General features: G+C 37.9%; 1 long non-coding RNA gene across 3 annotated transcripts in view; it reads left to right on the plus strand.

The window, feature by feature from the left end:
• Positions 1–21,789, plus strand: part of LOC148128774 (uncharacterized) — a 98,302-nt gene extending 76,513 nt beyond the window's left edge. For all 3 annotated transcript variants that reach the window (XR_015746013.1, XR_015746017.1, XR_015746016.1), the window contains exon 5: positions 18,197–21,789. This is a non-coding gene — a long non-coding RNA (uncharacterized LOC148128774). The remainder of the gene's footprint in view (positions 1–18,196) is intronic.
• Positions 21,790–25,714: the final 3,925 nt, after the last annotated feature.

Below are 25,714 nucleotides of genomic sequence, written 5' to 3' on the forward strand. Positions count from 1 at the left end.
ACACTTCAGTAGGTTAAAGAAAAATGAAAGGTAACAGAGCAGAACATGCATTATTTGTAACAAGTAAAGTTCTTTGTTTTTAAGACTTAACTGATGTATGATCATCTGATTTTTTACTGTTCCTAAAAATTGGCTTTAGGAAAGGAAGGTGTGGATCATATTCGAAATGATAGCAAAGATGTGATTTTAATGGGGAAGATCTGTCCAGACATCATTCATAGCTCCAAAGCAGAAAGAAACAGAGAAAAGAATTTGCTTTGCAATTGGTTAAACTAACTTGAACCTACATTTAAGGAATAAATATTTGGATCTTCTTTAGTTCAGAAACTCTTTCTCATTTTAACATTTAAAACAGAGTCAATCCCAACACAGCTGAAATCTGAAGCTCAGCCTGGGAAATTTATAAGTGCTTGTTGAGCTCAAGATCAGAAGGTAATAGAAGCTAAATTATGGGCTTCTTGGATATTAATAGGTTTTGGTGTCCTTCTGCATGTAATGATTTCAAAAATAGTACTTAAGGTTTGGGAAATCACCCAGAGTTCTCCAGGATTGGTGAGCTGATATGTCCTATAAAACTTATAAAATATATAAAGTAAAATATAAAATAAGTACATTTATGCCATATTCTCTTTCAGTATTTATACGCCATTTTTCTGCTGAAGGAACTTGTAGTTTATAACAGCTGTGAGACTCATGACACAAAATACAGTATGTAGTTTCACACTGTTGCATGATGAGATCTCATTTGTTCTGGTACAGTGGATGACAGAGAGATGAACAATCAACTTAAATAGCTGCGCTATATGAATTCCACTTAGGAATTCCACTCATCCTTGTCAACCATGGCATTAAGGTGTCCCACTAATAATTTGCAAAGGTCATGACATTTCCTTCATCTATCCCAGCTAAGCACAGAGATCAGATATTTCACTCTTGCAGATATACTTTGTCTTAGCTCCTAATATACATAGTTCTGTGTTACAAATAATATTTATCTAAACTGGAGATATTAGATTGTGTTAAATGTATGAAGCTGATTAAGGTCAGTGATTGGTGCTTGTTTTCTTGCTGGTAGATGATGCTGAATGGGAGGAGAAAAGCACCTGGGGGATCCATTAATCACAGCCCTTCAATAATCCCACCACATAAATTGTGAGGACAACACTAGTCACCACCTGTTACTGGGGCAGAATAGGACTTGGCCATTGGGCATCACAATTTATGTTGGCACAGCTAATTGCCAATGCATGGATTATAGATGGGCATGTTAGTATGATCGTGATAAAGAACCCTGAGTGGAACAGATTTTTTACAGATATCTTTGGTTGATTATCACCTTTTTGTAGGTACATAAGTGAACATCCCTAAACATTTATCATCTTGAAATGTTGCAAGAAATGTCATCTGGGAGTTTGTTCTGAAGCTCTTTCTTCCTCAATGAATCGCATTTCCAGTAATTTGGAAGTGAATGTTTTTGCAGACTATCTCATGGTTTAAGTTTAGGAAAACAGTCCCAGTTGCAAGAAAATATTTCTTTCTCCCTGAACCATAAATTTGTAACATTCTGTCCTGAAGGTGACTTTATTCCTGTGCTAAACCTGTACTCTACAATGTGATCTTTGGTTACACCCAGGGTGCTAGATTTATATCTACCCCTTAATAATCCTTTTATGTGTATAATGCAGTATACACATGCAGTATAATGCTCTTTCCCTTTTACAGCATTTATATTAATCCCAGTTGCAAGAGGGAAGGAGAAAAAAGGCAGCAGTATCCACATGGGTGAATATTTTTGGGTGGGCTCCAACATACTGGCTCTTGAATTCTGGCAGTTGAAGTCCACCATATTAAAGTTGCTTTAAACACTGCTTCAAAGAAATCTCTTACATTTTAAAAAAGCCCTGCTTGTTGATCACAAAGCCCACTCCTTGGACATTTTGAGTTATGAAATGGCCAACCAGCTGCATCTGCAAAGCTCACAAGCAAGGAAAGATGAGCAATAAATCTTCCATTGTTTCTTCCAGTAGCTGGTATTTAAGGAAATCGCTTGTTCCTTTAGGCATGTAACTAAGCCTCTTTAAAAACAATCTTAGTTCATGTCCTTCACCACAGCTGAGGGCACCAAAGCTATGGAATGCATACTGTAACAAAATACTTATTATGGGCCCTAAATTTTCCTACTCATTTACTTGTTTGATCACTGCTGAAATACACACATATCTTTAAGTTAGGGCAGTTGAGTTTCTTACTTTATTTGTTACATTTTTGGACCAGTAAAGATCAAGAGGGCTGTAGAATGAGTCATACCAATTACCAACAAGGTTGGAAAGTAAACCCATTCTTCTCAACATGGCTGAGTTTACCATTGCACCAAGGTAATTTTGTATATTCTTTGATTTCCAGATTGTGCCATAATTTATTGATTTGTATATGGTTTAGGAACTGGTTTAGAAACTACAGACTGCAGAAGTCACACTAAGATGAGCTCAAATAAATGATATAGTTTTACATACTAGTCAGCTTAAACATTGTGGCTAGGCTGTTATGGTTTATTAAAATCATCATTAAAATTAGTATGTGAAGGTAGACATAGTTTGGACTCATGTGCACTTGGATTCTGGCAAAAAATCTCTCCCCAATAACATTGCATTGTCTTTCATTTTAGCTTTTTCCCAACCTAAAGACATTAAAAGATAAAAGTCAGCCTGCCACCTCATGGATATAATTGCTTTATATTCTTACTTTATGATGGTGTAAGTTGCTTATAATCACTTCATAATGAAATATACAGCATATATATTTAATAAACAAACAGATAAATATTAACAGAGTTAGGCTTCTTACTTGTTTTTTACCCATCCTTCTAAATTCTTTATCTGATTGACAAAATGGGTTATTTTATCTTCCAATTAACTTATAATATGACTTCCAGTCCAATATTAAAGATTATAACAAAAGGAAATCCAAAATTTTTCTTTCTTCTTCTTTTTTAAACAGCTGTGATGTCAAGTTGGAAGAATCACAGTTTCTTGTTTGTTTACTTTATTTCTCCACTGCCATACTGCATGCATTCTATTCCATAATTTATCGACATGTCCATGGTGTAATCTTATAGTTCATGCAAATGAAAGGCTGGGTTTACACCCCACTGTTTGAAAAAACTTCATTTTCTGAATATTGCTTTGTCCAGCTGAACAAACTTCCTAGCAGATGTTTGGTGTATGATAATTGGATTTAGCTGAAAGCACAGCTCCTGTCTGGATGTCCTGCAGTGTGAACTTAAGATACCTTGCTATATTCATCCTGCTTATCAAGAAAGTGGCTTGGTATACAGAAAACATTGGAGGAAATTATACACATTTGAATGCTACATTTTTGTTAGCATAGGGTGTATGTGTGTGTTTGTGTGTGTGTGTGTGTGTGTGTGTGTGTACTTCTTTGAAGAATCTTTATTTCCCTCCTATAAACAAGCATCAGGAATAAACTGTCATGACATTGACATGAGAACATGTGCATGATGATGCCATCATGAAAATATTGCAATTATTTGCATTGCAATATCTGACATAAGTCCATTAGTCATAATGTCACCCTGTACATGTTGCTAATTTCTTGCCCCCCTTGCTTCCCCTATTATCCCCAGACTATAAAGGTAATTATTTCCCCTGTCCAGTCATGCCTGATCTGGGGTTAGGGAGTGCTCATTTCTGTTTCTTAGCTAAGGGAGCCATGTCCTCTGAAGATACTTCTGTGGTCATGTGGCCAGCATGACTATACAGTGAAGCTCATGGAACGTTGTTATCTTCCCACGGAAGTGGTTGGTACCTATTTATCTACTTTCATTTGCATGTTTTCAAACTGCCAGGAGAGCGGGAGCTGGGGCAAGAATGGGAGCTCTCACCATTGTGCAGCACTCCAATCTTGAACCCTGGCTGTCAGCTTTCCAGCTGACAACCTCTGCGTCTTCAGCTGCTGAGCCATTGAGCTCCCCTCCTCAAACCATGCAACACTGTAATTCAACAATATCTGGAGGACGTTTGGGGATTCTTCATTCCTAAGAACATGTGTAAGTTCCTATGTGCAATATATGGTTTTAACTACCACAAAGATATGAAAATTTATTAAATGGAGGTGATATGACAAGATCTAACATCTCACCACTGAAATAAATCCTTATTGGGCAATAGGGAACAACAGGCTATGAAAAATCAACCAATATCCTTTTTGCAGATAGTCTGTTTTGTGCTAAGGAATGGTTAAATTGGATATTGTACTTACGAGACAGCATGCAGCCATGACTTGATTTTTGTTTACTGAGTTATAAACATGGGCTATCTTAATGACCATGCATGAGGATAATTCCATATTCCCTGATTAGAAAAGGAGTAATCTAATTGTAAGGCTAAAGGCTTCAGAAAAATAAATGTTTGGCACCGATAACAAGTACTGCTAAAGATGTTTGCTTGGCATTTTTAGCTCACACTATACAACACCGTATTGATACCCCTGCAAACACAATAAGATGCTTTCTTTTCTTTTTCTAAAGAAAGGAAATTCAACATAACTGAGGCTTTTCTGCTCTGACATTAGCATTCTTGACAAAGGTTAGTAGCATTGCGGACACAGAAATTACAAGTTCCTTGTCAGTTATGTACAAATGACCCTTGTTAGGGTGAAAAAGACAGCTGAGTACATCCTGACTGCTGGATCTGTAAGATGTGTGTGCATCCATTGTCTGATAATTAGTCCTTTTGAAATGGCACTGGACTTCTGGTTCCTGAAATATATATCCTGGCCAAGAATGCTGGCTACTTTCACTGCCCCCTCCCCCACACTGCAGAAGAGGCCTGTTAATTGCAGTGGTTCGCTTCCTATATTCCACTGTTTTTAGACAGGAAAGAGAAAAATCAATGAAACAAAGACCATGAAAGTTTCCACCAATGAATTATTGCCTTCAATGTATTGTTATCAGCAGTAGGTATGAATATTACATATGTTACTCTGTTTAACTAGAATGGCCCATGCCATTTTGTTACTTATTCTCTAAAAATCCTTAACACATCCTACTTTATTTGCAAACACAGCATGTCAACCACCAAACATCCTTATTAAATCATAGTTCAGAGAAAGTCAGGTAGGTTAAAAGAAATCTGAAGTGTACTCAAAATTGGTTCCATTAAATAGTTGTTTTGATGCTTCAACCTTAGTGGTCTTTGCAAGCAAACATTCAATAAATGTTTTTGCAAGGCTAGAGTGTAATGACAGCAAGAACAATCAACCAGTGGAACAGCTTGCCTGTGGGTGCTCCAATACTGGAGTCTTTTAAGAAGACTGGACAACCATTTGTTTAAAATGGTATAAGGTCTCCTGTTTGAGCAGGTGGTTGGAATAGAAGACCTCCAAGCTGCCTTCCAACTTTGTTATTCTGCATTCTGATCCCATGCTTTGTATCTTCCATATTACTTTTCATAGCTGCTATCTTCCCAGGAATTCTAGGAATAAAAGTTTAAGGCATTGCCACAAAGAAAAGAGGGCCCAAAGCACTTGAAGATAGGACAAGAAGCAGTGGATGGAAACTAATCAAGGAGAGAAGTAACTTAGAACTAAGGAGAAATTTCCTGAAACAATAAGTAATCAGTAGAATGATTTGCTTCCAGAAATTGTGGATGTTCCAACACTGGAAGGTTTTAAGAAGAGATTGGACAATCATTTGCCAGAAATGGTATAAGGCAGGGGTGTCAAAGTGGCGGCCCATGGGCCAGATGCATCACATGCCCACTCTGGCTCCACAAAGGCAAAAAACGTTGCGATACATCATGTGATGTCATGTGACATGATTGAGTTTGACACCCATGGTGTAAGGTTTCCCATGTGAGCAGGGGTTGGATTAGAAGATATCCAAGGTCCTTTCCAACTCTATATTCTGATACTATGCTTTGTATCTTCCAGAGATATCTTTCATAGCTGCTATCTTCCCAGGAATTCTGGGAATAAAAGTTTATTTATGTATTTATTTATTAAAATTATTTGCTACCTCTCTCAACAATGTCTGATAGGCCATCATTGACCATTTGTTTTATATATTTTAGATACTCAAGTTGATTAGGGATTTAGGAATAGAGACTCACTCAGTGTCCTCCAGATGTTGCTGAACTATAACTCCCAGTATTATTACCATTGGCCATGCTGGGAATTGGAGAGGAACAACATCTGGAAGGCTAGTGGAATGTTTGGCCCAATTGACTATTGGAGTATGATATGGGCCCACTCAAAAATCACATCTATTGTCGGAAAGACAGTGAGGCTCCCTATAACAATAACATCCCAGCCAATTTCATGTCTCAGTACAGTTTAATAAGCTACACATTCCTGTTCTATATTTTTTCCCAGGAATGTCTCTGAATTATATAGAGCAGGGGTCTCCAACCTTGGCAACTTTAAGACTTGTGTACTTCAACTCCCAGAGTTCTGGCTGAGGAATTCTGGGAGTTGAAGTCCACAAGTCTTAAAGTTGCCAAGGTTGGAGACCCCTGATAAAGGATACCAAGCATATAAAATAGAAACCTTTAAAAACATAAAGAATAATTTTAAACAATAAAGTTAGTTAAGTATTTTAGCAGAACTGAAGGAGGTAAATGAAGGCATCATTGTGGAGCTCCAAAATCTAGATGCTAGACAAGAATTTATTTATTTTATTTATTTATTTATTTGATTTGCCAATTGTTTACAAGATAATAAGTATAAGTGTATACATAGTTGTGAATACATGAAATGGGTACATATAAGAAAAATAAAAGAATAAGAGAAACAATAGGACAGGGATGGTAGGCACGTTGGTGCGCTTATGCACGCCCCCTACAGACCTCTTAGGAAAGGGGTGAGGTCAATAGTAGACAGTCTAAGGTTAAAGTTTTTGGGGTTTGGGGAAGAGACTACAGAGTTGGGTAGAGTATTCCAGACATTGATCACTCTATTGCTGAAGTCGTATTTCCTGCAATCAAGTTTGGTGCGGTTTACTTTGAGTTTGTATCTATTGTGTGCTCTTGTGTTGTTATGGTTGAAGCTGAAGTATTCATTGACAGGTAGGACATTGCAATGTATGATTTTATATACCATGCTTAAGTCAGACCGAAGACGGTGTAATTCAAGGTTTTCTAGTTCTAGAATTTCAAGTCTGGTGGCATAAGGTATTCTACAACGAGTAGAAGAGTGGAGAACTCTTCTTGTGAAATATTTCTGGACTTTCTCAATTGTGCTAATATCAGATACGTAATGAGGGTTCCAGACTGATGAACTGTATTCGAGTATTGGTCTAGCAAATGTTTTGTATGCTCTGGTTAGTAGTGTGATATTACCAGAGAAAAAGCTACGTAGGATTAGGTTAACAACTCTTAATGCCTTTTTGGCTATGTAGTTGCAGTGGGCTCTAGTACTTAGATCATTAGAGGTGAGTATTCCAAGGTCCTTTACAGAGCATGGGTCATCAACAAGATCTTGATTATTCAGCTTGTATTTTATTTTCTGATTTTTTTGCCAATATGTAAGACAGAGCATTTATTTGTTGAGATTTGAAGTTGCCATTTGTTTGACCATTCAGATACATAGTCAAGATCTTTTTGTAGGGTAGCAGTATTGTCTGTGGTATTGAACAGCTTTACATCATCAGCGAAGAGAACGCAATTGCTCTTAATATGATCACAGAGGTCGTTTATGTAGAGTATGAAGAGAGTTGGTCCTAGAACACTGCCTTGGGGGACACCACTATTGACAGGTACTGGATTTGATAGGACGCTCCCGATTTTGACCATTTGTTGTCTGTTTGACAGGAATGCTTCTATCCAGTTATTCAGTTGTCCAGAGATACCATAGGATTTTATTTTTAGGAGTAGTTTGTCGTGTACCACTGAATCAAAGGCTTTACAGAAGTCTATGTAGATTGCGTCTATTGCTTTGCCCTGGTCGAGTTGTGTCGTCCATATGTTTTTGCAGTGTAAAAGTTGCAGATTACAGGATAGTTTTTTTCTGAAACCAAATTGTTTATTGGAGAGTAGGTTGTTTGTCTCTAAGTGGAGGATAATGGATTGGTTAATAATTGATTCCATGACTTTACAGGTGACGCAGCATAAGGAGATTGGCCTGTAATTTTCAACTAGGCTTGGGTCTCCTTTTTGAAGATGGGGATGACTGTGGCTTGTGACCATAGGTTAGGCAAGGAGCTGGTCCTGAAAGATTTTTCAAAGATTATGCTTAGAGGTTTGGCTATGGCAGTGGATAGCTTTCTTAAGAAGTAGGCACATATTCCATCCGGTCCAATAGATAGAGATGGTTTTAGATTGCGTAGTGATTTTTCAACATTGTCTTCTGTGAAATCGATATGTATTAGATCATTGTTGTTATCTGTGGTACGGCTAGGAAATACTGGGCATGATCCATTGCTGTTTACAAATACTGAGCCGAAGAATGTGTTAAAGATGTTGGCTTTAATGGTGTCGTCGTTGCAGTCTTTACCATCAGGTCTTATCAAGGGAGGGATGGACCTTGAGTCTTTTAGTTTGTTGTTTACAAAATTGTAAAAAGCACGGGTGGAATTGGTGCTTAGAAGGTTTTCCTTTTGTTTAATGTGATAATTGGTGCATTCGGTCTTTATCTGGTGGCATAAATTTTTGTATCGGTTTTTGAAATTGGCAACGTGACCAGATTTGTTTTTCCGCCAGAGTGATCTCTTTTGGATTGAAGTTTCCTTATTGATATGGGTAATCTGCTTTTTTGTTTTGTTTTGGGAGTTGTTGTTGGAACATATAGTTTGATGACTCTTTTGACTTCAAGTAAAAATATGCTGTAATGGTCTTCAACAGTATTGCATCCAGTGAATAGAATTGAAGAAGTTTGTTAAATTAAAGATAGATCTTGTTGGATGTTGATGCAGTCTCTGGTGACAAACGATAAACTTGAACATTCATGGTTGGTTCCTCTATTTCTCCATGCCCTCTGCTTTTGATGCCTGTCTTTTTGGTTGAACACAGAAATCCAGCTTCACCTGGCATTTTTTTCTCTCCTTACGCCACCTTACTGTTTATCTGCGAGACTTTCTCCCCATCAGCTAGAGCCCTGTTGATCTGGGCAAATGTATTATCGTCCTGTGATACGTCTTTCAACGCACTGATATTGTAACTCTATATTTATTCCAGCTATAATTAAATGGAAGCAGAGAAGCCTGCTTGTTCTGTGCTAAGAAAGCAATGGGCATTTACACACACATCCACACACACTGACAAATACACTCCACGCCCCACCCTCACCAAGATTGTTCTTTAGCAGCAACTGTGTTACTTAATATTATTGACAATAAATAAGTTTGCACGGTAAACATAATTTTTCAAAATCAGCTATGTTCATCCAGATGGTTTAAAATATGTTGGCAGGCCGATTAGCCCATGTTCATATATATATATATGAATACAGAAGTTTGTTAGATGACATATGGTGCCTATTTTCTATTTTATGAGGGAAGACTGTCATTTCCAGCTTTATTGTGAATCCTGCATGGATCCCCTGCATGAATTGCCCCTGTGACTATGTAGGACAAATAGGGAAGAAGCTAAACACCAGATTACAAGAACACAAGCAAATGGTCAGATGAGGAGACCTGAACTCATTGGTAGCCTAACGTAGTGAACAAGGACATACATTCAATTGCATGGCTACTAAGATTGTTGGCCAAGCAGGTACAAAAATAGCCAGGAAAATAATTGAAGCATGGGGAACAGGAATGCTGATTTACCATCAGCTTACCAGGAACTGAGGAGTTGGCAACACAAGGAAGCAACAGCCAACAATTTAATAACTGATCATCAACACCCCAATTTAATAAACCACACACAACCAGGCACGACAGAAATACTGGGCATAGAATAGCTCAAAGCACACATTCTGGTGAGAGAGAAGTTTCCTAAGGATGCATTCCTGTCAAACAGGCAACAAAAAGTTACCTATTTATCTACTCACATTTGCATGCTTTCAAACTGTTAGGTGGCCAGAAGCTGGGGTAAATAATGAGAACTCACTCCATTGCACTGCATTCAGGTCTCAAATTTGAAGATAAGAGGGAAGAGGGGAAAAAGAAACATGTCACTGCATAGGCTGAAAGCAAATCAGGTAACTGATTTCAGGGCAGTGCAGAATGAATAGCAGGTAGCTAAACACAAGCCTGTCTTGTCTCATTTGGAAATAAATGAATTAATATGCAATACCATCTCAAAGAAGTACTCTTGTAGGACTATTTTACAAATCAGTCGAGACTTAAATGCACCACTGACCAAGATGAAAAACCATTCAGAAACCCCGACTTTGCAAAATGCATTGAGACTCAAATTAACTGTATTTTACCAAGACTGATACATAGTGTGCTTGGTCTATGGTTCAGTGTGTGGTACACATGTAGCCAATTACATTATTAATGAATCATGGCTCTGCATACTAGCTTTCTTGGAGAAAGGCACGATATAAATATATAGGAGAGATAAATACAAAGATAATTATAGAGTTACTTGGAAAGTAATTAACCAGGAACTCTCTTGTGTATTTTAATTCTTCCCAACTTATTCTGAAAAATATTTCAGCATAGGAAAATAATAACTATAATTATTTGGTCCAACATTCTCCAACCGAGTGTGCTCACCATATTTTGGACTCCAATTCCCCCGTCCTGTATGGAACACCGCTAATTGTTAAGAGTTTTGCACAAGATGGAAAATGTATTTAGTTTTGAACTAAAAAAAAGTTTCAGTAAACATATCAGAAACAAAACCTGAACAGGTACTAAACTAATGTTTAAATCCACCCCCCACATTTCCTCCTCCTCCGAATGGCCTATGCATTGCTTGCAAACATCTTTTCCTTCCTTCCTTCCTTCCTTCCTTCCTTCCTTCCTTCCTTCCTTCCTTCCTTCCTTCCTTCCTTCCTTCCTTCCTTCCTTCCTTCCTTCCCCCTCCCTCCCTCCCTTTCTCCCTCCCTTTCTTCCATTCTTCCATCCTTCCTCCCTCCCTTCCAACGTCCCTTCCAACTATGTTCTTAATACATCATTGCACCAAAACTCTCTGGCTTGCTTTTTTCTAACTTTTGTCTTTTCAAATTATTTTCACTCTGTGGGTTGAGACAAAGCAGTACTACTTTGCTCAATATATAAACCAAAGTATTCAAAATATGAATATTTTAGTTTGGACATAGATAATCTCAAACTTGCTGCTCCACACACAGAAAGTTTTAGCAGTTTGGGGAACTGTAATTCAGCACCCAAAAGACTCAAATTAGGGAAGTTTGATCTAGATAATATTCAATCACCTTAAATATTTTTTGCAATAGCCTGGGACTAGTAAGACCCAATGCATATATTCAGAAATACCATGATTATGTTTTCCTAAATAAGAAACATCATTTTGAACATCCAAATACTTCAATTCAGTCAACCTTTCCATGTTAACTACTACCAACTCTATGCATGAAAAAAAAAACCCATTACTGTGTAGATAAGGATAGTATAGTATATATTGGAAAAATGGGCCTCTTACTTATTATCTCAAGAGACTAGAAACAGTTCCTAATTTCAATCTCTTTTTTTTTTTTTTGCCTTTCTTACTCATATATGTTTCTCAGTAATTAAAAGTAAACGTAAAGGTTTCTCCCTATCCATCATTTCAACTATAGGGGGCAGCACTCATCTCCGTTTCTTGACCAAAGAGAGCAGTGTTGTCCAAAGACATTTCTGTGGTCATGTCAGCTGAGGCACCATGGAATGCTGTTACCTTCCTACCAAATAGTTTGAATAGTTTTTTTAGTCAGATTATCCACCTCAACCATATTACTGAGGATTTCTTCAGCTGATTTATCTCTGCTTGCCTGTTGTCAACTTACAATGAATTTAGCTTGATCAGATAAATCCCTTCTATCAGTTTTCTACTAGACTTCAAGGGTCCCCAGGTTTTTTAGTGTCTGGGCTAGGAAATGCCTTTTGGACAGAAGATCCTAAAGAATTGAGGAAGAAAACTCAAATGATTGCACAGAGAAACCTGGCTTATGTGGACCAGAGCAGCATACTTCAACTATTCTTCATGTTTGACATTTCAGAATAATTTTATGTATTTATTTGTGGCATTTTTTATCCCTTTATTTTTTGCCAACTCAAGGTGACCCACATACTTAATACTTCCTATTACTAGTAACCCTATTTTCCTCAAACCCAGAATGCCATGAGCTTTCTTTCATGCCTAAGGGAAGACCAGAACTCACACTCCCCTGGTTTCTAGCTAGCACCTTATCCACGACATCAAACTGGCTGTATAATAACTGGGATCAGTGAAAGCCAAAGTCCTACAAAATTTAAATTCCACAATTTTTCCACCATTTAGCCTGGACATTCTTTACTCTTTGGGTTTATGCTTCATTTATTTGTCCAAATGTGGTTCTTAAAGGTAGCAGAGTACATGACTGCAACAAGGAAGAACCTGGAAATTTCACTTGTCTTTTAATCTGGGTTGATAGCTAGTTATTTATGAACGGGATCCTTTAAACAAATATGTACACTTACTCATATGTACCAATTTATGCATTTATTTAGTATCAATACAGTGGTCCAAGACATGCAGCCCTCCTGGCTAATTTATGAAGTAATGGGTTCCAGTAAAGAAACTTTCTTGATCTTGATCTATAAAACTTCCTGTACTGTATTTTTCCAGTTTACCGCCTTTTGTCTGATTAAAATTAAATAAAAATTAAAGTTAAATAAGTACTGATTTTATTGCTTTCTTTTAGAGAAACATTCCTCTACCCTTTGAATGTTTCCTATTTTTAATCTCATTAGAACAAAACAATATCTAACTTCTGACATACAGTACAGAGTCTATCAGATTTACCTATGAAGAATGGTACTCACCAAGAGAAAAATCAAAGTTAAATCAATGTATTTGGCAGCATCTGTGATGTTGAAAATGACTTAAATAAAGCAGCCAGTAAATCTCTTTTGTGAAGTTTTGTTTAAAAGATAATTGCAACATTTTAACAAAGTATTTAACTTCCAATGTCTTGCAATATCTTGCAATTGCCCATCAGTAAACCAATTTTTGACATTTACTGGCAGCCATTAGGTACCAATTTAAAGGCAATTTTATGAGATAGGTATGACATAAAAATAACAATATTTTGATGCGGTCAGTCGTGTTGTGTTAATTAAGACGTAATCTAACTGGAAATTGTACATGGAAGAAGTATGAAGTTATAGAATTTTTGTATGGCGTTGATTTCATAAATTGCTTTAGAAAACAGATCCAAAGAATTGTGTCATCACAGATTCGATACAGGGTATGAAATAAATCTAGGAAAATATAACATTAGCTTTGTAATTGAGAAGTAATATCTGAATTGACAAGAAAACAAAGGGTGGCTTTCACATTTGCTTGATGGGCTTAGCTTAGAATATCTTGGCATCCAGCTGTGTCAGGACAGCAGTTTCTAGATTCATCCACAAGCTGAGTCATTGACAGTGCAGTTCCAGATGTCAACAAGTCTGTGCTGACTCATCCTTTGCTCTTGTTGCATAATGATTCAATCATACATGCACATTGTGTGGATTGAGGCACTTGTGCAGCAAGTACAGTGATGGTCTATGTATTCGTAGCAAGGTAATTTTTTGTATTAGGATCAACTAAAATAACACAGCAGGGTGAGTTGGCTTTCTCCAGGTTTCTTTATCAGGGATTTATCAACTGTTTAAGGGATAAAATAGGGGGGGAAAAGAAGAAGTCCAAATCCTTGGTTAATTATTTGAAAACCCCATGTAACCTACTTGATGTTCTGCTTACCATATTTCCCAATATGGAGTGATGGTCCTATTAACTGCTGTTTTTAGATTATGTCTAATCTTCAGATACATAAAAATAATTATTCCCCAATTCTAGTAATAGAAGGTCATTGTCTCCAGTGGACTGCTTCTAATGACTGCAGGCAGAAGAGTCAATCTCCAATCTCAATCAAAGCTAGGAAGATTTTTTTCCCCTTTGGGTGGCCAGTAAGTATCAGCTAAACCAATTCTATACAATTGCCTGCATGGTAGAACATGTTCTTCATCCAGAAACCTGCTAAATCTGCTAGTAGTGGCCATTGGATTCCAAGTTTATTCAAGAGCCTTAGGAGTTCTACATTATTTTTTCCTACTTAAATGTTACCTTTAGTGATTTTTGGACCTGATGTAAGATATTATTCATCACTGATGTTGGAGGGAAGATACCAGGGATAGTAGTGCTTTGAAATGCCCACCTTCAGAGGCTTTGGTCTACATCAATATTGCATTTCCCTAGATGTGAAAATCAGATTTTCAGAAGGCATCAGTGATTGGCAAACTTGATTTAGAAGCTTTCTATTTTTGCTGATACAGTCTACCTTGTGATTACTACAAAACAGAACAGAATGTAACAAATTAGACGACTAGACTGGACTAGACTAGATTAGACTAGACTAGAATGCAATGGAATGGAGTAGAGTAGAGTAGAGTAGAGTAGAGTAGAGTAGAGTAGAGTAGAGTAGAGTAGAGTAGAGTAGAACAGAGCAGAGCAGAGCAGAGCAGAATAGAATATTTTTATAGGCCAAGTATGATTGGACACACAATTTGTTTCCAGTGCATAAGCTCTCAGTGTACACACAAACAACAAAGTGATTAAATCATAAATCATAAGATACAATCATAAATCATAACCAACAAAGTGATACTCATAAGTAGATTATAGGAAAGATGAAAAAGGATAATAGTAATACAGTCCTGCTATATGGATAGATATCCTTAGGCATAGACAGTGCTCTGGAAATTATGTGTTTAGCAGAGTGGTATGGGAGGAAAATTCTCTTAGAGTCTAGTTGTTTGATTTATTTAAATTGTTGTAACTTCCATTAAGCTTGTAAAAAAGGTTGTAATATAACTTTTTAACTGTAGTAAATGTTACAAATGGATGACAATCATACTGTCTGCCTTAAAAACTTACTAAAAAGGTGTGTGTGTGGGGGGGGAGAGAAATGTATCCTTCCTACTGTATATCTTCCATGTTTGGATAGAGACTCAGTCATTTTACTTTGATGGTTTTAAGCCATTGAATTGGGAAGTAATTATCTTTTGAAGTCCATGTGGTCATCCTTCATTTTCTTAGACATCAGAGAAAAGATTTTAACAGAATAGACGTCCCAACTTTGCAGTGGTGGGATTCAATTTTTTTTACTACTGGTTCTGTGGGCATGGCTTGTGGGCATGTCATGGCTTGGTGGGTGTGGCTTGGTGGGTGTGGAAGGGGAAGGATACTGCAAAATCCCATTCCCTCCCCATCCCAATAACCTGCTTTCCAGCTCCGTTCTCCTGTGCAGGGCAACATAAGAAGACCCAGCCAATCAGCTGGGACTCGGGAGGCAGAGAATAGAGGGGGTGGGGCCAGTTAGAGTGTCAAGCCCGATATTGACATATGTGTAGCCATTTTAGTTAGGCTTAATATATATTTTTTCTTACTTTCTCTTTGGCAGTCATGGCGGAAGGGTTTCAGGCTTGTCACATTCCTAAGCGGGGGAGGAGTGGAGATAGAAAGAGTTGTTCAGGCTAGGTGATCATTCTTTCCATGGGAACCCGAGGAAGAATGTCCGGGCCTTGGCACTGGAGGTGGAGATTTATGACATCAAGCAATGTTGAATTACTTCTATTGGAGAATGTGACTTTTGGGGGGTTGTTTCTAATATGTGGGGTAATTCTGGGTTGTGAAATTACCATGGACTTTGCCAATTTGATGCTTTCCTAAATAAAGGAAATTGTCTTGGAAGATGGACTTTGTGCTTTTCTTTTTAAAATGGATTTCATCACTTGGAAACCTGACAAAGAGGTGGTATTTGCCAGATCTCCGAACTGCTTAAAATTTCCAGTATCGGTTCTCCAGAACTGGCCAGAACCTGCTAAATACCCACCTCTGCAACCTTGGTATTAATTATTGGTTTATTTCTACAGCTGGAATAAAAATCTCAATCTTCTTATAGACCCAAGAATTATACTGAACAGCCAATGTAATAATTTCCACTGTTATCCAGAGAAGATTTATCTATTCATTTGCAGTTGATCTATGTCGCCAATGTTGCTTGGACTGATAGCCATCAGGAATGCCTTCACTGAGAAACAAAATATCTATGAAATGAGACAAGGGGAGAGCGACCTGTAATTGCAATTGGCTGAAGCTCAAAACTGGGACCTTTCTTTTTCTTGGCATAGGGCTTTCCTACATGAGCACATATCAACTGTTAAACCATCATACATTTTCCATTTCTTGCTCCAGGTAAAGCCTGTTTGATTGTGTAGCTTCACAAATGTTTGTAGGATTTGGTTAATGTGATGGAAGGTAAAGGGGTTTCCCATTAGCCAGTAATTTCCCAGTAGTGCAGGCTATGTGATGCAGGTGATATCGTATCAGGATTTTCCAGAAAATGACATAATTGCTTAATTAACTTCTGGGGCTGATAAAGAAAATAAATAAATAAAGGGAAATGATAAAGGGAAAGGGTTTTGAGAGAGGAAGGTTGGTCTTATAGTGGAAGAGCATTTCCATAAAATCTACATTCATAAAATCTACATTCAGAATTATTTATTCTGCAGATGTGTGCTTACAGTTTCAAATTCTTCTATGAGTTATGCAATTTTTGTTTCTTTAAATAATCATAGAAAATGATAGTTCAAGGATAGGAATTCTCTGTTTGATCTGTGTGTCTCCCTCTCTTCTTTTCTTTCTGTCTTTCTCACACACTTACACATTTCACAAAACTTCAATTCTTCAAAGCAAAAATCTGTGCTCATCAAAGAAGTATCAGAATAGATACTTCTGGACCAAAGAAATTTGATGGTCTGATTCCTAGGAATACATCAAATGGGCAAATTCAGACCAATACCACAGTGTCAACACCTTTCCAGACTCTTCGGCAAACGAAGGTTTCAGTTCTAAAAGGGAACTGAAGGTATATTCTGGAGAATAGGGAATTATTTGCTTGAGTGCTATGTATAGTTAAGCAACAGCTACCAATATTTAATGCAGTCTGTTTACAATCTACATCTTGACATAGAATTTAACCTGCAAACCTTCCACTTTGAACTTTAACGTTCTCCTGAGAATTCCGGTGAATTTCAGAATTTCCAAAAATGGTATTTTTGTACCATTTAAATTGATCTATATAAGGATACCCTTTGAAAGAAGATGGAAGATTTTTTTCTCATTGAGTAATGTATCTGTTATTGATTTTCATATTTTGTTTGTTTGTTAGATTTTTATTCCAGTTTCATTATTTTGCAAGTAACTCAAGATAACAAACATGCATAATACTCTTTTCTTCTCCTCCTTTTCCTATAACACGAGGTGGGTTGGGCTGATAGAGAGTGACTGGCCCTGAGTCACACAGCTTGCTTTCATGCATAAGATGGGACTACAAATTACCCGTATTCTGATTTGTGGGCTAGCACCTTAACCACTACACCAAGCTGGTTTTCCTACACAAACATACGTTATTTAAACCAGATATGTTGCACAATACCTTTCATTATTCACTGCCATATGATTCATTGCTGGTCATCTGTTAAAGAAAATCTGGTGTCCTTCGCCTCTCCTGATTTATACATGTATACATGACCTAATAAGAAGAAGACTATAATAAGCTATTTCTGTATTGTTCCTCCAAATCTGCATGACTAAAGAGTCATTGGAAAGTGGCACGATGGCTCAGCAGTTAAAGACGCTGAGCTTGTCAAGTCCAGCCCAGATTTGAGCCCCGAGTGCCACATGATGGGATGAGCTCCCATGATTTCCCACAGCTCCTATCCACCTAGCAGTCTGAAAGCATGCAAATGTGAATAGATTAATAGATATCCCTTCGGTGGGAAGGTAGTAGTGTTCCATGCATCTAGTCACACTGGCCATGTGATCACGGAAGCATCTTCGGAGAACACTGGCTCCCTTAATTAAGAAATAGAGATGAGTACATCTCTCTAGAGTTGGATTCCATTGTATAGGGAAAACTTCTACCTTTACCTTAGTCACCAGAAGCCAACGTCTATGGAAAATTTATATCAATTACTTTCTCTTTTTAATTAAAGAAAATAATTTTCAGAGAAAGATGCATAATGCTGTGTGTTCTTTTCCAGGAAAAAAGAAAACAGAGACAGATACTACTATCAGAAAAACACAACTCTCCTTCCTGTTTGTACTACCTAATGTAGATCATTTGAGTTTTCATGGAGAGCTTGCAAGGATGGTTGGACTGCAGCTGGTTTCTGGGGCAGCTGCAAGCTGAATGCAAAGCTGACTTTTTTGTTTGTTATTTGTTGGATTGCCTTATGGGCCTGTTTTGGTAAAAATCCAAAACTAGAGTGGACTTTCTTGCATTGAGCAGCTGTTGTTCAGCCAGAAATGGACACAGAACTACAGTATAAGGGGGTGGGGATAGAAACAGTGCTTAAATACAATCACTGCTGACACCAACCCTGAAATCAACTCCATGGGAATAATCCCTCTGCACTACCAATAAGTCTTATGAAAGATCTCCCTACACTTCTGTTCATCTATCATATTTGTTGATCCAATAGCTCAGATCAAAAGATAGACCGGAAATGTAAATCTTGGATCTCAACCAACCATTTTTCCTGTTCCAGCAAGGACTTGCTGGCAGATACTTGTGACCAGAGGCTGAGACCCTTGGAAATGAACCTGAAAACAGCTCCCATAAATCTTAGAAGAAACATTTACAGACCAAAATTAAAAACAAGCAAAGAAGCAAGAAGAAATGGAAATGGAAATAAATTCTGATATCCAGTTTTGTTTTTGCTTTTAGCGTTATGATGTTGGATTTCAAGTCTAATGAGAAACATTTTCTAACCGTTAATTCAAAGCAAATTGTTTATCTTCATCTAAGCAATGAAGATAAGACTTCAGAATGAATCATATCAAACCAAAGCAAATAATAAATATATTTGTCATTACATAGATCTGCTATAGAATTTCTCACAAGAGACTTACAACTCTATATTCTGGAACCAAACAAGAAACAAAAATTTCTATAGGAAGCCTTTGGCAAACTTTCAAGCAAGGGCTATGATGTTGATTCATTTAAGTCTAATCCATGTTAGTTTTTAGTAGATTAAAAAAATCTACACCTGTTTTATTCATAACTTTCTCTCATATACAAAACTTTTGTATGGAATTTCCCATAGTGCATATAGTTGTGATGTACATTTTTAGGTAGTGTTCTAATGCAAACATCTCTGATGTCATTCTTTCTGATGTAAACTTTCCTGATATAGGCTTTTAAAATAATTCATTTCCATAGAACCTTACTGCTAAGGTTGTGGGAAGAGGCCACTTTGCAGAGACTTCCTTTGAACCTTCTGACCTATGTCAGAGCTCCATCCTCTGAAAGACTTTCCCACGTTGTCTTCAATTGCACAAGCTGCTTGATGAACACTTTCACTTGGTGGCTAACTCAGTGAAAGTGTTTTCTACGAAGGCATAGATATCTCTTTAAATGACATCAGGAGGCTCTCCGAAGAAGTGCACTCAAACTTTGAATAGATGCAGGACACCATCAAACTTGAAATAATGACCTGGTTGGGCTTGCCCTTGCTGGAATGTGTGTGGGTTTTTTTCCCCCCAGACAACAGTTCCAAATACAAATGGATTTTGGGTACTGATTCTTAGCAGACTTTGCATTCCATATCTAGCTGGAAACCGAAGTGTACAGTAGTTCATTTTGGTGAAGGTCCTAAACTTATCCCCATAGAAAATTTGTGTCCGATTTTGTTTCTGTCTTCGTTAAAACATTACTCTACTGAGAAGTACTCATTTCATGTACTGATGATATGAGTACAGTCAAAATGAAAACTATTCCTTGCTATTTTCCCACAAATGCTCCCCTTGCTTCTTCCAAACTTTCTTTCCCTGAATAACCTGGGATATACCAAAAAGCCAGTTTCAGTGTGACTTTTCCTTATGTAAAAATGTTGTGGAAACTTTTAAAGGCATAACCCATTTGGGGAGAGCTGATACTCCTCACACATCTCTAGATTTTCATTGATGACACTTGCAAAGGAAAATAATCTGTAAAAGAATTGTGTGAATAATTGAAATCAAAACCTTGGCTAAATCTAGGCAAGAACATTTTTCTTGGAAATAGGATTTGAATGTCAACCCCTAAAACATAGGCAATAACCTAGGGAACAAAAGAAAGCATATCAGGTGTGTATTGGAAAATATGTTTTGTTTTTTGCTTTTCCATCCAGATATGATGGGAGGGGCAGAAAGACTTTTCCCCCTTGAGTTTAATTAACTACAGGGTTGGGCTCATATACATTCTTGTAAGTATAAGCATTGCTGATTATACAGTTGAATACTCCTTTTGTCTAATAACATCTGTAAAGGAGAAATGATGCAAATTCTGCATTTTTATTTCAACATTTCTTTCTACCCAAAAATATAGCCAATTTTTCATGCCAGGTCTGTTGGACCCAAAATCAAAGCCTATCCAAACCTGATATCTTTATCTCTTATTTCTCCATATTTATGGCCAAAGGCAGTGAAAGTTCGGTTAAGATTTCCATGTTCCATATTTTGGATTTTCTCCAAAGAAAGGCATAGATAAACTTATTTAGCTTGGCTACTTGACCACAATTGTACTCAAATGATTCTTTGTTTCTTCTACTTTCACTAACTTGATAATCTGTAGGAGGAGACCTATGTTTATCTATAATAGTCAAAAAAATCAGAAAGAGTCTTGCAGCACCTTTTCTGACTAACACATATACCTTTTAATAACATTTATTAATTGGAAAAGGTGCTACATGACTCTTTTGAACTTGGGCTTGCAGATTTGTTCAACTGCTACTCCTGTTCTTCTAGTCATATGGCCATTATTATCAACAAAAGAAGAGTAATCGTTTTAGTTGGTCATGACAAGAGTTCCTAGATTCAAACTCATCCTGTTTTCCAGTATAGCTCTATGGATTGGTATGTATGTGTAAAGTATACCACCCCTGTGTTCAACATATTTATTTTTTCTACAGCTGTTCTTCCTGCTTGGCCTCTGCTCAGTATGAAATCCCACTCTATTTTGGATGTTTCCTGCTGCCTTTGTATTTTTCTGCTCACTCATAAAATAAAGCCAATCATAACAAGCCATGAACTCTATAGTTAAGATAATGTTTGAGGAAAATGTGGTGCTGCCACAGAGAAGGCTCTGTTTAACCAGCCACCTGATTTTTGACACCATGTAAATTCTAGGAAGGATGTCTTAATGAAACAAAATTACTAGAAGAAAAAGGGACCTGATGCCCCCTTGCACTAGCCGGGGGATTTTCACCTACATATCCATCTGCAAAACTGGGAGTAAATGAGGCAGATGGTGCTTGATACACAGGTGCTTCCCTCTTTAGAAGCCAACATGGTAATAATAATAATTCTCTTTATTCCTACCCCCTCCTTTCAGTTCCTCTGTGGCTGAAAATATCCCCTAGCTGAGTGGAAACTGAAGTCTACACTGGTGACTGAGAACAGGAGCAGGGCTGAGAATTTGGCAAGAATGCAGCGATGGTTGTTATATTTAGTGTCAGATATGGGCAGATGGAAACCTGTCTCAGGGCATCCAAAGACTTTAAAATATGTAGCCATTCCCTCCACAACTATGATGGGAGCCAGAACTCTGGGATGATACATTCCAGATGAGAATTGCCATTTTTACAGATGGAGCTCCAAGTAATTTGGTGAAAGGTTTCTGAGCAAAAGTGTGTGTGTACATAATGCACACACAAACACACACATACACTCTCACACCCAATCACACACATTCAAAAACAGTAATATATATTGATATGAGCTGTCTTTCTGTCTTAGTCCAGCTGTTTTCTTCCTCTCAGTCTTCCTTCTTGTCCTGAGTTTTTTAAGCACCACGTTCTCACTTCCCTTCTGAATCATAACCTAAATGCCTAAATATATATATTTTTTCTTGGAAGAATATCTTTCTGAGCTGAAGCCAAATTCGATGACACATAAAATAGACCCATTTAGAATGGAAATGGTCAATGGAAATCCCCATTAATTTCTGTGAATGTACTCTGAATGTAGTAGAATCTGGATCCAATCCATCAATTTATGGTTTTCCATTTAAGGTGAAATAATATGTATTATTCTCATGTCTTTGTTTCTTTTAAATTTAATATGATTTTTCTTTAAAGTTCTGAACTTCTATGCAAAACAGATTTAGTTAATAGCCTTACATGAATCTTTCGGTCTTTCCTATGTCTCCTTGAATCCTTAACATGCCATCAAGGAATTCCAGAAAAAATTTGGCTATAATTCCCTAGGAACATCTTTCAAGATGGTGGGACTCCCAGATGGGCTGTCTGGTAGATTTTAGCTCAGGTGTATAAATTTGGGACTTTCCAAATGTTTTGGCTTTTTCTTTGGTAAAGTTGCCTACTGCCTGCTTTAGCCAGCCTGTGATAGATTTAAGCAAAAAATGTTTTATGGGTTGATTTTTTTTTCTTTTTACTCCATTGCTGTGAAAGGAACAGGAACCCACATAACAACAAGCTTAGCAACACATGAAGCTGTTTTAACCCTGCCTTGTATATCACTCAGACTGGCCCTGGGTCACTCCAGGAATTGTAGACTTCTGTTTTTCTCACCCCTACAAGATGCTGTTCATTAAACCCAGAGCAATAGCCTTCTGCATTCAAGGCACAGTTTTATGAACTCAAACATTTTGGTCTCAGTACCTCACAGAGCTTTTATTTTCAGGGTTAGATCTGTCAATATTGACTGTTAGAAATCAGATTTTAAAGGATTAATTGATTTGACTTTGTGGTCCAGAGGTCCCCAGACGAGACTTTAAGAATTGCTGTTCTTGCAAATGGACAAGTGCTTAAAGCTTTATGGGATACATTTCTTGTGCCTCTCCAGGAAAATCTCCTACAGGGCCCTGTATCTGCCAGCTCTGATGAGGTGTCAGGAACTATTTAAGACTTGTTGCCCTGCTGGGCCTCAGCGAAGGGAAATATTCCCCCCTCCACCTAGTTCCTGTCCAATTGTGTCATGCTGCGTCATGAAAAGGAAAGGAAACTCTGACCAAATGCTACTGGCTCTAGCCTTGCTTTCTTAAGTTATCTCTAAGCATGTTAATGAACGCCTCAATAGCTCAGTATGCTCACCAGTAAGCTGGGTGATAAAAACATCTTTCTGAGAATAGCAAAAGTCCCCAGTCCCACATAATTTCCTGCTCGTTATTTTGCGGCACAGAAAAAAAAACACACATAAAGTTATCTCCCGACTAAGCTGCTGTTGCTTTAATTTGCTGTCAAGAAATCTGTCCTCTTTATGTTCCAGCCAGTTCCTGCAAATGGAATATAGCTTCCAATCTCATGAGGTCAACTGAAAGAGTGAGTGGGGGATTTTCAGTCTGAAAATGGAGTTCACCTTGAACGTACCTTGTATGGGCCTGAAACAAGCCATTCTCAGCCTTAGTCCACAATCTGGAGTAGACTGATGGCAAAAGAAAGACTTATCTTGCTACATTCCTGTAAGGAAACAGAAGTGAAATGCTTGGAATTAAGTACGAAAAATATTTTTTTTTTCTAGGGGGTCATGCTTCCAAACCAAACACTTTTAAGGTCCATGAATGTTCCTGGAGCCATTTCTGTTACTCCTTTAATTTCTTTGAACTGGAGAATATTAAAAATATTCATTACCAAAAGAGGGTGGGGCTTTGCTGGCACAATTGCAGCTTCCATCTTGGTATTTTTGAGACTCCCGCAGACCTCCCTGAGCATAATTAGTATAATTAGGATGGAGTCTGAAAAGGTACGAATTTTGAAATAATTAGGATAAGGGTGTTCAACCTTGGCAACTTTAAGACCTGTGGACTTCAACTTCCAGAATTCCCCATGGCTGGCTGGAGAATTCTGGAAGTTGAGTCCACAGGTCTCAAGATTGGAAAACTCTGACTTAGGATAAAACACTTTGGAGGTTGAGGAACCTGATTAACTCCTCTCTCAAGTCTGTAGAGATTCTCGGTCATCCAGGTCATGGTTGTCCCAAAGGTGCTTTTGCAGAAGGCAACCGGACTTTCTTGTTTTTTCTTTTGAAGATGTTTTGCTTCTTATCCAAGAAGCTTCTTCAGCTCTGACAGAATGGTGGGGAACGGAAAGATTTATATTCCTTGCAGACAGCTGGTAATCTGCATCCTTTTAGAGGGTTCTTGAAGCACTTGGAGGTTTATCTGTGTCCTTAGGGTTCTCTCTCAAGGATGGACTGTCTGAGAATTCAAACCCAATGGATTTTGAGAGCATCAACTGGGAGGAAGGCAATTGCAGCTTCCACAAAGCCATTGTTGAGGTTAGGATCCATTCATATGGCCCTATTTAAGGCACATTTCCCCATTGGTGCTTTGCTAGCACAATTGAAAAGGGTGCCATCTTTACTTGCAAAATGGCTGAAAAGAGAGTATTTTTAAATTTCTACTTTCTTATTAGAAAATAGCGGGAAACAGCCATCTTCAGACCGGATTTGACGTTGTTACCTCAGCGTTTGTGACTTCTCAGAAACAGGTGATGAGCGGGTGAATGGGTTCAGAAATGAAGAGAGAGATTCCAGTATTCCTCATTTAAAATCCACTCGTTCAAGGATTGCTCAGTTGTGACAGTGCTAAATGATCTAACTTATGATAGATCCTTCTGTTTATGGCCATTGTGTAGGGCTATATTATCGCAATTCAGGCACTAGGAAACTGGCTCACAATTACAATGTCACAGCATCTTTCATGACCTTCACTGCCAGGTCCCAGCAAGCAAAGTCAACAGGAAGCAGACAGTTTTAAATTGTGGTCATGTGATGATAGGGATATTGAGATTGGGCGGGAGTTGCTTAGTGACAGCAATTGGGGCTGTGGAAACTGCCGTTGTAGCCTGGTGAGGTCTCATTTGACACCTCCTACCTTGCAACTGCATTACTTAGCAACAGAGTTGCCGCACCCAAATATAGTCAGTAAGCAAGGACTAAGCCTAGAAACCAGGGCTTTTAAAAAAAAAAAAAAGCTGGGCTGTCTGTCCAACAAAATGTGCATGATCAAACACACAACTTAAACAGTACAGAACATTTGTAGTTCTTCTACTGCCAAGTAAGGAGAGAAATGGATCCTATACAATTAATTGCATATGTGTCTATGTGTGCTCATGGAGGGGGGGGAGAGAGGGGGGGAGAGAGAGAGAGAGAGAGAGAGAGAAACACACCCATGACTGTTGAATCATAAGCCTGCAATGCTGGGAGTTCCATACTTTCTTATGGGGAAATGCTAATGGCTGGAACTCGGCCCTTGTCCTCTGCCGAGTCATATTCCACGTTGTTCACTTTTCAATAGCTTGCGTTTCAGGGTGTTAAATGAGCCGTGGACTTTATTTGCAGCACTCCAATCAGTTGCACATTTTTTTTTCCTGACATGGAAACATGAACTATTGTGGGAAATCAGTCTCTGACTTGCTGATGTGACAGCAAATACAGCCCAATTTAAAAAAAAAAAAAAAAAAAGGACAGCTGTCTCATGCCAAAAACTAACCTAGCTCCTCAACTGGACTGAACCGCCATCTAGTGGTAGTTTGAGAGAATTTCAGGGCCACTTTAAA

The sequence above is a fragment of the Notechis scutatus genome, chromosome Z, assembly GCF_049901735.1.
Source record: "Notechis scutatus isolate UNSWTSFEM ecotype Mainland chromosome Z, rNotScu1.2, whole genome shotgun sequence".
Classification (NCBI taxonomy): domain Eukaryota; kingdom Metazoa; phylum Chordata; class Lepidosauria; order Squamata; family Elapidae; genus Notechis; species Notechis scutatus.